We start from the raw sequence: 17,014 nt of genomic DNA, 5'->3' as shown, positions 1-17,014 counted from the left end.
TGTCATGCTGGGTAGCATGACAGTTTGCAAATGACAGGCAGCGCGCACATGACAGCCATCATTGACGGCGAAATGCTGCTAGCAAAGTGCTAGCTTTTTAGTTTCATACATTTCCACGCTTTATATTTTAAGCAAACTTCCTCTGCAATGCAAGAACGGGGGTGACAAAATCAAAAGAAAATATGTGTATACATACTTATATATATATTATATATATATATATATAAACAGAGCTGGTGCATAGAAATATATAATACAATATATTCGCATTTTTTCAATTTTTTCCTCCACTTTTGTTGCACACTTAGTGTCATTAGAGCTTTCTTTCAATTTGTTTGCACAGCGGCTGCATTGCGCCAGTTGAGTGGCTGGATGCTTGCGTTGGAAGTAGCTTCCTTTCTTCCCAAATATAGAGTAAGCCATGCAGATTCGACAGACACATTTTAAACACAACCATTTTTTCATTAAACGTTTGAGCTTTTTTTTCTTACCTTTTTCTTTAGCTATTTTTTTTCATACTTTTTAATCAGAACGAATATTTGACGACGCGCGGGAACTGATGTCAGTTTTGTTTTTCAAGTTTCCAATTTCGCACTTTACTTGTCACTTGGTGCATTTTCGCTGCCGCAGTGCTATAAAAAGAAAAGAGAAAAGTTTATTTAACAAAAATTGTGAATTCATAAGTTTAAGTTATTGGAGCAAAATGTCAAGCAAACATCCATTAATTATTATACGTATTTTAAGAAATTAGTTTTCAAAAGAAAATTCTTTATCGTTCAGGATGCTTTGAAAATATTATACATCACAAAATTGATTTCGGAAGTCTGTCAATAAAACCTTTTAAGGAGTTAAAAAACATTTAGGTCAAGTAGGTTTTTGTGGTATTCTGTATGTTTTTTATGGCTTTACAGCTGAAAATGGCAAACTGTACAGACATTTCTGCTCAGTGGGGTTTAACAAGTAATCAAATATCGTTTAACGTTGAAACAACGCTTCCAAATTATAGAAATTTACTTAAGAAAAATAGATAAATTTCTTCATAGAGCGAAATGTTGAGGAAGTCGCCGAAATTTCATTTCGTCGTCATTCCCAACTTATTGGCCTTCGTCCTTCGAATACGTATACAATTTTACGTAAGGCTTGACCTACAAAATGCAGCCAAAAAATTACCATCTTTTGCATCGCATTTTTGCTGATGGAAAAATTTACTACTTTGGACTGTGGACTGATCGAATGAATTATGTAACTCATAACAACGGCGGAAAAACGTTGGATATCATCTTCAAAAAATAAATGGCATGAAATTATAGGTATACCAGATTATAGGTAGGTAGGCGAAATGGTTGAAGTACCACTCTGGCAATCGGCAAGTAGCATTAAAGCACCGTTGTGATACCATTATAAGACCGCCAACAGGTAGATCTTTCCAGCCAGCCAGAGCTGTTGATATAATAAGATTTAGGTTGGCACAATGCTCCAGGCTGACGAAGAAAGGAGCACCTGGTGGCCTTAATCGACTAGCTGCCAAACCCGTAAATTTTCAGATAAAGTGCTCAACAGTTTTCTCATTTCAATGGCCGGTCGTCCAATTACCGGTAAACACAGCTACGAGTTTGGGAATTGAATGAGGTGGGGTCCCCCGGACTTTATGAGTCCTCCGTATATTGTCCTGGGCCCAAAGGGTTTTCGAAAAAGCACATGAAGAAATTCAGCTCCATCTTTTCTGCGCTTTCCTGAGAAATAACACAGGCCGACAAAATTTAACCAACATTCAGACCCAGAAACCAGACTATATATTTCCGAAGGTTTATGATGCGCTGAATGCAAATCTGGCCTCAGAATTGCTCTATTAGTTTGAGTTTTCGAGATATCCTAACCTAAAAGTGCAAAAAACCCCATTTTTGCCCATATTTGAGGTTATGTAGCCTTGCAGATGTTTTCTTTCACCAAAATTAAAGGATGGCATCTTTAAATACAATCCTTCTTTTTTCAAATGGCGTTTTGTTTGCTCAAATATCATTTTTTTTCGCAGAGATATCGCATTTTGAAATTTTCATGTTTCGAAATTTTCCTACACCTGAAAATCGACATAGACATGATATATTCGATTACTGATTTTCTTGAATTGAGTCTTATTTTTGTTAAAATTTTGTCTCACACCATAAGTGTGCTGACTCACCACATCCCTACACTATCTAACCTTTGGGTACCGAGTCACACACAGCCCTAACCCCTAGAAACCACCCCTATCATACCGCGAGCAGGCTAACCCACATAACCGCAAGCAGGCTTTCCCACAAACTCCAAATTTACATACTATTAATCCATATATTTCAGGCCCTCAAACCCAAGAAAATTAGTAAGCGATTATATCATGTCTATGTTATCTTAATCGATTTTCAGGTGTAGGAAAATTTCGAAACATGAAAATTTCAAAATGCGATATCTTTGCGAAAAAAAATGATATTTGAGCAAACAAAACGCCATTTGAAAAAAGAAGGATTGTATTTAAAGATGCCATCCTTTAATTTTGGTGAAAGAAAACATCTGCAAGGCTACATAACCTCAAATATGGGCAAAAATGGGGTTTTTTGCACTTTTAGGTTAGGATATCTCGAAAACTCAAACTAATAAATTAATTTTAGTTATCAATCCGAATTTTGCATGGACAGAGAAGCAGATATTAGTTTAAATTATTTCGGATACTTTTCCTTGTAGACTAGTGTAATTTGTGCAATTCTCATTTAACAACAGTCAGGGAGATGCCGACGGCCGGGTAGGAGGTCTCTGAGACCAATTCATCCCCTTCCTGGCAAGCTCATTAGAAATTTCATTTCCCTCTATGTTTCTATGTCCTGGAACCCACATCAGAGAAATCTTACCTGCATATCTAAGAGATTTGATCTCCTCCTTATAGGAGTTTACCAGATTATATTGTAGTAAAGCAATTTAAGTTTAAGTAAAGCATTTTAAGTCTTCAAGCTCTTAAAAACACCCTTCATAATATTAGAAAATAGCCGGCATGCTTTGTTACGTTTCTTAAAGACATATAAAATATTATTTTGTTCAAGAGTTTATTTGTGAAAATTGAAAGAAAACAGCTTCGGCAAAACTTATTTCAACATTTATGAGTCCCAAGGACATTAGTCATAAGTGGATGGTATAGAGAAAGTACAGAACAGTCGAGTAACTCTGCAATAACAAAAACAGTAATAACAACAGTTATAGCATTTTATTTGTTGAATAACTTGTACAGCTAATCAGCATTTATGTAGCTTTAGTGACCTTTTGCTCGTTGCAGTTTTCGGCGCTCACGCAGCCATGAAATCGAAAGCACCCAAATTGCAAAGCGCCATGTTCGGAGTGGAGAAAGTGCAAATTTGACTTGCAGTTGCTTGAATTAAGTGTCAAGTTAAGTTCTGAGAAATAAAAAGAAGAAAAGTTAAGGAAAAACAAGTAATAAATTAAGGATATATTTACACAGTTAAAATGAAGGGTATTTTCTAAGTTCTGAATAAGCGAACTGGAGAATGATATATAGAGTAATATAAACGATAAGAATCAACGCTTAGTATTTCAGAAGTCCGTGCTAAAATTTGTTACTTTGAATCTCTCTAAAGCTACTTTTTACTACTGCTTGTACGACCTAACCTGAAATTTGCCATCTTTATAGGGAGACCGCACATAACTTATGTCTCATTAGTACACTTTAACGAATTTTAAGGATTTTTTCCCTTTCTCTCTCAGATCACTAAATTTCTCTAATCCGATTCCTGCACCTTAATAAACTTTGCTAAGTGGTCGGAGTTTCTGCTTTATCTTTGATATATCAGTGGAGTAATCAGCTATCCATTTTTTTCGAGCTCATTTATTTTTAAATTCCACAAAAACACCTGAAGAGTAATGATTTATTTTTGCTGGATCGAATTCAAACGGTTTATGGATCTTATGCTCCGATATATGGAATATTGAAAGAATTTAATAAAACGTTAAATACTTTGAATGTTAATGTTTCGAAAAGAAAACTATTAAATTGCCACTTATGTTCAGCCAAGGATTGTTACTCCAGCATTCTTTTGTTTTTTAGTGTAATTAAAGGAAACATTGATTGAAATTGAAAAAGAAACAATGAATTAAATACTATATAAGTATATAAGTACATAGTAGTAGAATTACTTATTTAATTGTATATAGACCTCCTACCTGTTGGAGTTTGCAAACGATGGAGCCCAAAGGAAATAGTATTTATTGACGTAACAATGGACTTCGTTTCGATGAGCAAACGCCGAGAATGAGGAAGGAGCTGCCGTTACGGTGAATGGTGAGGGATTTGAGCGATACTGACTGAATTTTTGTTTCCAGAAATTATCAGCTAAACGACAACATTTGGTTTCAACAAGAAGGCGCAACTTGTTAATCAGCACGCTTAGCAATCGATTTATTGGATTGATCATATGAACCGAGTTACAAGCCGTAGTGGACACCCATATGTCGGATATCAGCAGCCAACATAACCAACACTCCATCAAATACCTTAGAAAAGAAGGAATGTACCACATTCTGGCATACAAAAATTCAAGCTAACAAAACTACATTCATCAATAGAACAAATATAACAATAAAAGCTTATCTATTATATATAGGGATATATGTATAATACAGGGCCCGCCATCTAGCGTTACGGATTTGAACCAGGTATTATTTGAAGAATGGTAACACTTAGCTGTCATCTGATTTGACAGAAAATTAGTTTTATTCTTCCGCTGAACGAAAATGGTTGTGTAGGCGCTCAAAGAACGCTGGGAAATATTGCGACATTACTTTGAAAATCATGGTAATGTTGCAGAATGTGCAATCTTTTGCGCACTGTCTTCGAAGATCGCATTATCAGCCGAAATTCTGATATCGTTTGGCCGCCTCGGAGCTGCGATTTGACGCCGTTGGATTATTATCTTTGGGGTGCCGTCAAAGACCAGTGTTATGCCAACAAACCAGCAACAATTGATGAACTGAAGACCACCATACGCGATGTCATAGCTGAAATACTGCCTCATACAATCGAAAATGTGTTGAAAAATTGGGCCGATCGTATGGGATGGTGCATGGCTAGCCGAGGCAGCTATATGAATGAAGTTGTGTTCCATCATTAACCGGAAGGATTGTACTTCAAAAAAAAAAAAAAGAACAGTTTGGAAAAATATTGAGTAGTTTCTTTTTTATAGCATTTTTAATTCCGTAAAGTTATATGACGGACCCTTTATTTAGTATTGCTTTCCTTCCTAGTTTCTTCTAACTAGTTACTTTGTAGGTTATTTAATTCCACTCAATCCGCCCTTCCCTCCTTAACTTATTCTTGTTCCAACCTGGAGTCTCTCATTTTGTACTGAATAGCATCAGATCAAGCCTTCTCAGTATTTACACTTAGCAGGCGGTGTTTAGACTGGTTCTTTAAAGAACTTTTTCCAAAGGTTTTCATTGAAACTCTACATACTTTTTCAAACTTATTAAAACTTTCCCACAACTCGGCTATAGGAATCAATTAATGACTTTTCTCTTTGTTCTTTTAATGCAGCCACTGGCAGCAGCTTCATTAAGTGTCAAGTGGCAGGGATGTGAATAAAAAACTTGCCTTTTAAATATTTTAAAAATGAAATTAATGAGCGCTTATTTCCACAAATAAAACAAGAGCATACAGGGCTATCCATTTTAGGATGATAAAAGGAAAAACCTTGCATTCAACAAGCGTTCTTGTTGTGATATTGTCAACCAATGTGCCGTACAAGTATTGTAATTAGTTGCTGCTTGCTACTTGACGAACTACTTCCCAACTAGTTAGTTTAGTTGAATTATGCAGCAAAAAGTCTGTGTTTCCGGGACCTGGATATTGAGTATTAGGATCGCTATAATTAATAATAATAATAATAATAATTGGCGCGTACACTTCTGTTAGGCGTTTGGCCGAGCTCCTCCTCCTATTTGTGGTGTGCGTGTAGATGTTGTTCCACAAATGGAGGGACCTACAGTTTCAAGCCGACTCCGAACGGCAGATATTTTTATGAGGAGCTTTTTCATGGCAGAAATACACTCGGAGGTTTGCCATTGCCTGCCGAGGGGCGACCGCTATTAGAAAAATGTTTTTTTATTAATTTTGCTTTCACCGAGATTCGAACCGACGTCTCTCTGTGAATTCCGAATGGTAATCACGCACCAACCCATTCGGCTACGGCGGCATTCGCTATAATTATATGCATATAATAAATGTAAATGTATATATATGTAAATTTATAGTTCAGAGTTGTTCCGTGTTATTATTTGTGTTATATATTGTGAAGGCCGTGCATCATCATAATATATTGCTTTAAGCAAAAGTGGATCTTATGGAAGTCATCAGCATAGGTTCGATATATGATCTAATTACTTCTATTACAATTGATTCTCGAACAAATTGCCATATCAAGCTCATAACCATCTTATTGAAAGAACTGGGCCTGGATGAGGCATTGTGAAGAGGAGAGTGCACAATGGATTTTATGGTTGAATATGTGTGACTCAATTTTGCATATCTATTTGATGTGCTTCTATTCTATATTCGACCGCCGTAGCCTAATGGGTTGGTGCGTGTCTACCATTCGGCAGCGCGTAAGCTCGAATCTCCTTGCATGAAACACCAATAGAAAAAGTTTTTCTAATAGCGGCCGCCCCTCGGCAGTCAATGACAAGTCAGCTTGAAACTGTAGGCAGCATCATTTGTAGAAAAATCTCGAGACGCATGCCAAAAATAAGAGGAAGAGTTCGACAAAACACTTACAGAAGTGTATGTGCAAATTATTATTATTATTATTTTTTTCATTTCAGTAAAAGCATGGAGAAGCAGACCCAAACTTGGCAATTTCAAAATGTTATGTGCCGTGCATATGCCGATTGGGTGATAGGGCAACAGCGCCATCACTTTTTTTCAGTGGGTGGCTTTGCCACAAGAAAAAATACTGTATATAGCCAGCGAAAAATCCACAAATGATTGGTGACATCATGGACTAGTATTGCTTTTTTGAACGAAAGTGGAGAGACTATCACCTTAAACGTGTATATTAGAGTGTTGTGGTTATGGTATGACAACTATTTTTTTGTGTCGCAATGGAAAATAAAGATTTCGAGTAAACGTGGCTTCATTTCATACAATGAATCGTGATTTTAAACACTTGAGCGTTTGAAAGATTATATTCGTTATAGTCGAAATACAGTTTCATATTCATACATAATTAGCTCTTTAAAATCCAGGCAGTAAAAAGTCACTCGAACACTATTTGAATGATGTTACGGTCCATCCATAATAGCATAGCTTAAATATTGTTATAAAAAAATATTATCGGCCAGTATTCGTTTGACTCCATTTTTGTGCCTTTTTTCATATATTTATTTATTGTCATATTAATGAATGTTGACGGAGTATGCCCTCTCCCCCATATCCTCGCTCAATTACAAAAGCCAAGTTTTACATAAGTTTGTTTTCTCTTTCTGATGACTGCAAATATTTTTCTTATGAAAGTTGCTTATTCTTAATTTAATTTGTTTATTTTATTTTAACGACGGCCATAGGTCATCACAATCAAACTTTTGAAGGAAGCCATAAAAGGAGCGTAAGCGTTTTGGTGGAGAAAAGCATAATAAAGAAAAACAAAAAAAGCAAAAGAAAGAACAACAATAAAAACATGGTATAATGACTCTTCTTTGACAAATGCTGTTTTAAATAGCTCTTTTAACTTTTGAGCACCGTTCGCTTGTTTTTTACTCATAAAACGCATACGTAAATAATTGCCATTTACATATACTGAATATACAAAACTATATATACGAGGGCGGTGCAATAAGTACCCGAGATTGATTACAGAGGGCCTTTCTGAGGAAAGTTGGTGTTAGCATCGTATGCTGCCATCTATTCGTGATTTTTGTTAAGATGGGAAAATAGTAGTATCGTTCGGTAATTCGCTTTTTATTTTTGGATGGAGAAAAATGCGAGGAGATAAAGGCAAAGTTAGATGCTATCTATGGGTACGCTTCGCCATCCGTGACCACAGTTGGGTTCAACAAATTTTAACGAGGAGCGACCAGGGCGCTCGGCAGACGTGGTTACCCAGGAAATCATTCAAAAAGTCCACGACATGATTATCGCTGATCAGTGAACGAAAGTACGCGAAGTAACATAGGTCATAAGTGTGTCGACAGGATTGGCCATTCATATTTTACATGATAAGTTGAGCGATGAAAAAATTGTCAGCCCTGAGTGAGGCGATTGCTCACGGTGGACATCAAGCAGATGCGGCTGTTTACTTCGAAGAAGTGTTTAGAGCAATTCAAGTGGAACCTGAGTGAATTTTTTCATCGAGTTGTCACCGCTGATGAAACCTGAATTCATTATTACACACACACTAAACAATAATCAAAGCAATGGATTTCTCAAGGTGAATCTGCTCCAAAGAAGGCGAAGACAGTCCCATCGGTCGAAAAGGTCATGGCGACAATTTTTTTGGATGGATGTTTTTTTTTAGAAAAAGAAAGAACGATCACGGGACAATACTGGAGTGAGTTATTGCACCGCTTTCACAAAAAAATGAAAGAGACGCGGTCGCATTTGACGAAAAAGAAGGTGGAGTTTTCGCCACCAAACTCCATGAATTGCGTTATGAATTGCTGCCACTCCCCCTGTATTCCCTCATCTGGCTCGCTGCGACTTTTTATTGTTCCCTAATATGAAAAAATGGCTAGCAGCTAAAAAGTTTTGTTGAAGCGAGGAAGTCATGGCCGAGACAGAGGCGTATTTTGGAGAGTTCCACAAATCCTATTTTTAGATGGCGTTAAAAAATGATCGGAGCGTTGGAAGCGGTGTATCTTTCTAAAAGTGGACGATGTTGGAAAATAAATAAATGTTTAAAAAAATTTTGTTTTCACTCCTAAAACTGGTACTTATTGAACTCCCCTCGTGTATTCGGCCGCCGTAGCCGAATGGGTTGGTGCGTGACTACAATTCGCAATTCACAGAAGAAACGTCGGTTCGAAACTCGGTGAAACACCAAAATTAAGAAAAGCTTTTTTCTAATAGCGGTCGCCCCTCGGCAGGCAATGGCAAACCTCCGAGTGTATTTCTGCCATGAAAAAGCTCCTCGTAAAAATATCTGCCGTTCGGAGTCGGTTTTAAACTGTAGGTCCCTCCGTTTGTTGAACAACATCAATACGCACACCACAAATAGGAGGAGGAGCTCGGCCAAACACCCAAAAAGGGTGTACGCGCCAATTATTTATATAAACACTATATACGACGACATTGCGGTTGTGGTTAAAGCTGAAAAATTAGCCGATATCCAAAACAACACGAACCATTCAGTCATAACCGTGAAGTCTTGGTAAGTACAAAATAATCTATAATTAGCGCAACAAAAGTCCTAAGCAATCTATATATTCAGCCAGAACAGGCATCTTTTAGAATCGGAGACTTCAACATATTGACCGTTTCTACAATCAAATACTTGGAAATAATGATAGATATGTCTTTCAAAACACACCTAAAGTACGCAAACGAAAAAGCGTCCACCTTTACAACGGGGCTGTCGAGGACCAAACAGAAAATCGCCGTCAGCTTCTGGCTAATGTCGTGAAAAGCCAATTTTGTATGGTGCACAAAACGGACTTTCGAGGTGTCCGACGATGCAGCCTCACTAATATCTGGGATTTATCCGCTAGACATATTAGTTAAAGAAAAACTTCATAGAACATTTGTTCCATAATCTTTTAAATATCTTTGCGATACTACTGTGTGGACGGCCGACTCGGGCAACCACTGTGGGTACCAGCAAATCCTAGTAGTAGATTTCCTAAGTACATTGTATCCAGCAAAAATCCTGGAAAAGACGGCTTTAAATATGTTTTTGACGGCACCTGGTATATGTACTGAACCTTTACAGTGGATTTTGAATGGCCAACTTCTTTACCATAATAAAGAATGCAACATAGATTGATAAAACAGTGACGGATTTTAAAACGAAGTACGACGTGAGCACATAAAGAGTTACTACTTCGTAGCTGAGAGAGACTTTAAATACTTAAGAACTACTGCCAAAAACTACTGCTACCGTTGGCAAATGGCTTGATACTAAATTTACAGCACGCCAGCGGAAAAACTGGAGGGGAAGATAGGCCAAATACTCAATAAATGCCATATCTGGCAACACCCTAATACACATGCAAATATGTACTGTGAAAATGCATACATTATTGGCTTAGTACAATTTTAGCTATAAAACGGGAGGTAAGTTTCATTAGCTTTCGTTTTTTTTTTTTTTTTCAAACAGATAAACAATGGGCGAGTAGCGGAAATATTTTATGAACTCTTTGCAAACTGATGCAATTGTACTGATACTGACACGCATACAAGTAACGTACATAGACGAGTGTACATAGTACATATGTATGTGCATATATAATATTAGATTTCATTATCGATGTATAAAATATCTACAATAACCCATACATACATAGTTTTGATATACATTGTTTTGTTTTTATCCACATGTATAGGTATGGGATTGGTCATCCAACTGCCAAACTCTCCGACCATTGAGTTTGATTAATGAGCGAATAATCCGGGGTGATTGATGAAACGTCAGTTTAGCATAGTTTTGGCAATACACTAAAGTGATATAAACCACCGCTATCGTATGCAACTTTTGTTTATTTTTTTGGAATGGACAAGCAATAAAGCTTTACAAAAAAGCAAGTAAGGAAGTGCTAAATTCGGAACGGATTGCACTTTATAAAGGGTCCTTCGAAAGTGACACTGACGAATGTACAATTTTACGCAATAGAACAATGCGTTACAATTATTAAAACTTAATATGAAAATATCTGATATTTAAGAAAAGCATATCGAAAAGTTTGTGATTCTTTCCGTGCAAATAATAGCCCCAATACGTCGCCATTTGAAATGTTTAAAAAAATCGGTTCTATCAAGGATAGAAAGCATAATGGCAGACCAAAAACTAGACGGTGTGTTGAGATTATTGCTGCTATAGCGCAAAATGTTTCTGAACAACCTTTAACTTTGATGTTGTATTATGGTTGGTGGAATGACCGAGGCTACGATCAACAAGTCTTAAGGTCTAATTACAATGAAAGCTTAGCGACTAAGTCTGAAGGGCTAGTTACGTAAGGATAAGCGAATGCATACTCTGCTAAAGGCCTGCTCACGTAAAAGCATATGCCTACAACTATTGTTTGCCTTGCAATATGTTGACGTTTTCAGCAATTAGGCATTCATGAATCTATATTGGCGGATGTAGTCGCGCTCTTGGTGGGCATTTAAATGATATAAAAAAGTTATAAAATTAGTGAAACTTAAAATAATCTAAATATAATTTTTTTTATTTTTTATATTTTTTATTTTGATAGATACTTCATAACCACGCATTGTAGTAAAATTTTGTGTGCGCTGACTATGCATTTTTTAAATCAAACGAATTCATGGATAATGAGAGGTGTAGCTTTTCACATTAGATAAACTGACGGATCGAAATAAGGTAGAGTGAAATACATACGTGCTGGGCAAAATCCAATGAGCAAAAAGCAAATTTATTTGCAGAGAATCTTTGTAAAACCTTCTGTGCCAATGATGGATCTGAAGATATTGACATCTCGTCAAATTGGATTGAAAGCGATGTCAGCATTGAGCCAGTTAGTAACGAAGAAGTAATGAGCGAAATTTTCAAAATGAAAGCGAAAAAAACGCCTGGTTTCGACCTCATAACTGCAGAAATTCTTCAGAGATTGCCCATTAATTGTGTTACTTGTCTGTCTCAATTGATTAATTTGTGTTTTTTGTTAAAATATGTTCCTATGTACTGGAAGACAGCAGAAGTAATTATGATTCTGAAAGCCGGAAAATCGCCAAATGATGTGTCTTCATACCGACCTATTTCTCTGCTACCAATGCTGTCCAAACTTTTTGAACGACTGCTACTGACTCGAATGTTGCCGATTATAGAAAACAAGAGAGTTATTCCAACGCACCAATTTGGCTTTCGAAAAAATCACTCCACTATCGACCAAGTTCACAGAGTTGTTAGAACCATAGAGTGCGCGATAGAGGTAAACAAAGTTTGCGCAGCGGTGTTCCTTGACGTCTCGCAGGCGTTTGACAAAGTTTGGCATACGGGCTTACTCCACAAACTAAAATTGATTTTGCCCAGGAATTATTGCGAAATCCTTTCTTCCTACCTTGATGGCAGATACTTTCGTGTCAGACTTGACAACGCCTATTCCTCATTGCAAAAAGCACGCGCGGGGGTACCTCAAGGAAGCATCCTAGGCCCTCTCTTGTACCTCTTGTATACGTATGACTTACCGGTTCACGAGCAACACGTTACCGCAACCTTTGCAGATGACACGGCTATCCTAGCAGTTGGAGAAGTGATAGAGACTACAACGACGAAATTGCAATCAGCGGTGAGTTCTATTGCAACATGGGCGAAAAAATGGCGTATCAAATTAAATAACTCCAAATCAGTTCACATTGTATTCGGCCTGAAAAAAACAATTTACAAGCCAGTCTACATAAACAGCGTAAATATACCGTACGTCAACGAGGCAAAATATCTTGGTATAACCCTTGATGCTAAACTGCGTTGGAGGGCGCATGTCAAGAAAAAGCGTAAAGAGCTGGAATTAAAAACAAAAAACCTTCTTTATCTTATTGGCAGACACTCTATTCTGTCAACGAACAACAAACTACTGCTATATAATCAAATACTCAAACCGGTCTGGACGTATGGCATTCAGCTATGGGGATGCTCAAGCGAATCTTGCATGACTGTTATCCAACGATTCCAAAATAAAGTGTTGCGCAACATCGTCAATGCTCCATACTATGTGAGAAATCTCGACCTCCATCGTGATCTTGGTATCTTACCCATCACTGACGTGGCGAAAAAGTACGCCATGGCTCACAGACAACGTTTAAGTACACATGTCAACGCTGAAGCATTGGTTTTGCTTCAGCCAAATACTCATCGTCGGCGGCTCAAGCGTAAAACAGTTTTAGACCAGATGGGCACCCAGTAGCAGCTGTACCTTATATATTTATACATTCATAATGAATTTATGAATATTGAGGCATCTTAGTTTTTTCCTTTTTTAATATATATGTTCAATAAAAATTGCTCGTTAGTATCTTTATTCCGTTGTACTAGTTGTAATTTCTAAACGTTATTCTGCCTATACTTTAAGATGCGTTAATAAAAAAAAAAAAAAAAAAAAAAATACGTGCTCCAAGTATGCGTAAGTTTTATTAAGTTGTTATCACTCACGCATAGACGTGATACTGCCCATTTTTTCAAATTTCTTGGGTTCGTCATTTGTGCTAAAATTTAGTAATTTTACTAAATTTTCTATTTTATTTTAAATTATTCAAATACGGCAGGTGGAAGTGGTTACAGACTGTTATTTCAATACCAAAATACCTTCCATAAAAAGTTTTATTCATATATATTTCTCTTCGCTCGACTTATCGTACGTATAGGCGTACGCATGGACGGACATGGCTAAATCGAGTCCTCCACTCATTCTGAGTATTTTGGCATGTACAGCTTGTCTCATAATTCTTTTCACAGTTTAATATTGTTTTATATATTTAATATCATTATTTTCTTAATAGATTCGATTGCGTCATATTACTTTGAATGCCTTAAAAATACAATTAGCCTTTTCACGGAAATGCAAAAACAACAACGGAAACCAAAATGGTTCATATTTTGAGTTATATAAAAATTTTTTTCGCAACTGGAAAAAAACATGAAGAAACACCAGAAGCTTAAGCGATTACTATGTTTTTTTTATATATTTTTAGTTGCTGTTATTTATAGGGTTGATGAACCAGTCGGCACAAGTGATTCGTGCTGTTCCTTATATCGCATCGACAAGAAAATGTCTTTGCAATAATGCCGGGTTGTCGTAAAAGTAAATCAGCAATTCAAATGGCATAAATGCTTTCTATTAATGCAAGAACAGTGTTCGAAATTGAAAATCTCCCAGAAAACGAAAATCATTTAGAGTTAAAACACTTCAGTGGCAGACCAAGAAAGCTCACACCGGGGATGGAAAGGTCAATAGTGAAACGAATTAATGAATACCCGCAGTGCAAGCTTAAAATGTTAGTCGCAGATTTGGAAGACCGCCAGGGTGTAAAAGTAGGTCACGAAACAGTCTGAAAAATTATCTTAAAGCTTACGTTTCGCACACAGTGGAATATTGGCATGATGCTTTTGTTTGTGATGAGACAAAAGTAATGGTGTATAACCACGATGGACACAACAGAGTTTGGAGAAAGCGGCCAACAGCCGTGAAAAACCCAGAAAAGTGGCCTTGGCTACTCTGGAGTGGAGGGAAACGAAAGAGCGGATGAGTGTGCAAGGAAAGGCTCTGAACTGGACATTCATTTTTGAACACTGCGATTGATTTGAGCGTAATCACGAAAATCAATAGAAGGTGGTCCGAAACTGAATCTTAAAAGGACAAAATGTCTGCTTGGATTCCACAGATACACTACCAGCGTCCTCGCAGGTATTATAGCGGGTCACTGCTCCATTGGCCCCCTAGCCATTAGCATGGGTGAATCTTACTATGACTTCTGCAGACGCAGCATCAGATGAGAAGAAATTGAGTTTGTTCAACACCTTCTCTGTGAATGGCCTGCACTTAAAAGAAGCCGTGTCAGAAATATTGGCGATTATTCCTTAAAAAAATCTAAGTGGTTTAAGTAACTTAGATAGGGAATGGAAATCAATCAGGTATCAGCAGGTATCACAATGTGCTTTAGGACCAACGAGTGTCTTGTCTTAGATAAGCAATTAACTTAACCTACTTACATATTTTACGTGAGAGTTTGAAACGAAGTGTGCAAAAATTTGGACTCACCGCTTCGGAAAATCAAATAATTGTTATTCCAATTATACCAAGATAATAATCCCAAGCGCAAATCTTACATATACAGGGCTCGAATCGTCACATCCGCCTTCGTATCGGCAATCGCACGCAAACGTATTTTTGATTCGAAATGAATGCAGAATTTTCCAAATAATTTTGAACTAAGCAGAACCTAACACGAATTTTATTTCCTACTTAAGTTGAAATGATTGGGACGCATATGCAAAAAAGGAATTGTATTGATTCATTGTCCTTGCCGCACACTGCAAAATCTATTTATAGTAATATAATATTTTAGAATTTATAAGCGATTCATTACATATTTTTAAAACGTTTTCATTTAAGCATTTCCAATGAAAGTATTCCATATTCTGACGAAATTAAAATTGAAATATGCATAAGTGAAAACGAAAGCGGTACCTCCGATATTAGATTTAGTAGAGAGCGACTACCTCTTTTGAATGTGCCGAGCACAGTCTGCGAAATAATATCGATCGTTCTGCAACTCGTCTGGCTCGGGTTCAATTTATTCTTTATATTCTTAATTGGCGTCATAACCGCTTATGCGGTTTTGGCCGAGTTTAACAAAGCAAAGGTCGTTTCTATCTCGTGAAGGATGGTTCCATATGTAGAAGTCTACGCATGGGGGAAGTCACTGATCGCCGTTCACTTGGGACGATTATTCTACATTTGGTTCAAACTCATAACTTCCGGGATTAGCCCAAGTATCCTCTGTGTAGCTTCCAAACACTGTTCGAGAGCAAGCTAATGTGAGAAGGCGAAATAGCCCAGGATAGCTGAATAGCGAAATGCAGTACGCTCACGTATATCACAATTCGAAAAATGGATTTTTCAGTGACGATTTGCTAGTTTGCGGATATCACGATTCGAGCTCAGGTCTTGTTTGCCACATAATTGCTCAAAAGTGCTAGATACGCCGCCCAAAGTCCATATATCAAAAAAAAGGCGCCCTACAAACAAAAACAAGTTCCAAAAAAAAAACAATTTCAAATGATTCCTCAAGAATATGGCTAAAAATACGAAAATTTTTTAAATGTTTAGGAGATTACATCCGGTAATAGATGGTGCAGGCGATCCCACCAAATATTAACACAAAAATAGTAAAAAATATACAATAAAAATAGTTATTTTGTTCAAATTTAAAAATAATTTTTAAATAAATTTTTCTAAATTATCATACTTTATAAAAATAACTGCCTTTTTCCAGAAATGAAAAAATAGGTTCGCTTTGTTTTAAAAATAAATAAATAACTGTGTGCTTTACTTTCGAAATCCACTTCAAAAATTTTCCTTGTCAAATAATTTCAAATGTAAAGATTTATGAGACAAACTGTATATGGATTTCTATATCTATTCCAACTCTTTTATATGTACACGCATTGTGCATTACTCTTTGCGCAAGGAAAAAAAATTAATTTTTTAATTGCTTCTATCATTCATGCGGACTCACACAAATATATATTAATGTACATATGTATGATGCTATTCTTTTCTATCATCCAATTAAAAACAAAAGAATGCGAGAGTATGCTTTTTTTAGCTCATGAATCTTTTAGTAGAAATAATGATTATTAATTAGTTTTGAGTTGACGAAGCGAATGCAAACGTGAAAATTAAGGGCATTGGTATTATGAGGGGCGAATGCACACATTTTTTTGAATGTTGGTATATCAAAAAAAGTATGCGTTAAGACCAATTTGATAAATCATATATTTTATGATTTATTATAAGAGATAAATAAATCTTGATATTTCAAAGCAAAAATTATTCTCAACAAGAAGTGTAAGTATTAAACAATCATAAATAAATTCGAAGTGAGTTGATTGCAATGAGCAGACTTCGATTAATTTACTATAACAATTTCGATTTATTGGAGTTAACTCTAATACTTCAGAAATGCTTTTATGGGTATAAGGACTACGCGAAATATTTTTTTTTATGTAGATGTGCAAGTACAATGGTTTACATTGCTCAATATGTGCTTATTCCAAACTAACACATCCCTGCATTGTCCTCTTAAATTCCG

The 17,014-nt window shown here is 36.5% G+C and overlaps 1 pseudogene; it reads right to left on the bottom strand.

Annotated features, from left to right (window-relative positions):
- Positions 1-596: 596 nt before the first annotated feature.
- LOC128861815 (uncharacterized) overlaps positions 597-17,014 on the bottom strand; it is a 135,470-nt pseudogene continuing 119,052 nt past the window's right edge.

This window comes from Anastrepha ludens, chromosome 4 (genome assembly GCF_028408465.1).
Source record: "Anastrepha ludens isolate Willacy chromosome 4, idAnaLude1.1, whole genome shotgun sequence".
In the NCBI taxonomy this organism is placed as follows: Eukaryota; Metazoa; Arthropoda; class Insecta; order Diptera; family Tephritidae; genus Anastrepha; species Anastrepha ludens.
The sequence above is the reverse complement of the archived record's forward strand: the minus strand, read 5'-3'. Positions and strand labels throughout refer to the sequence as shown.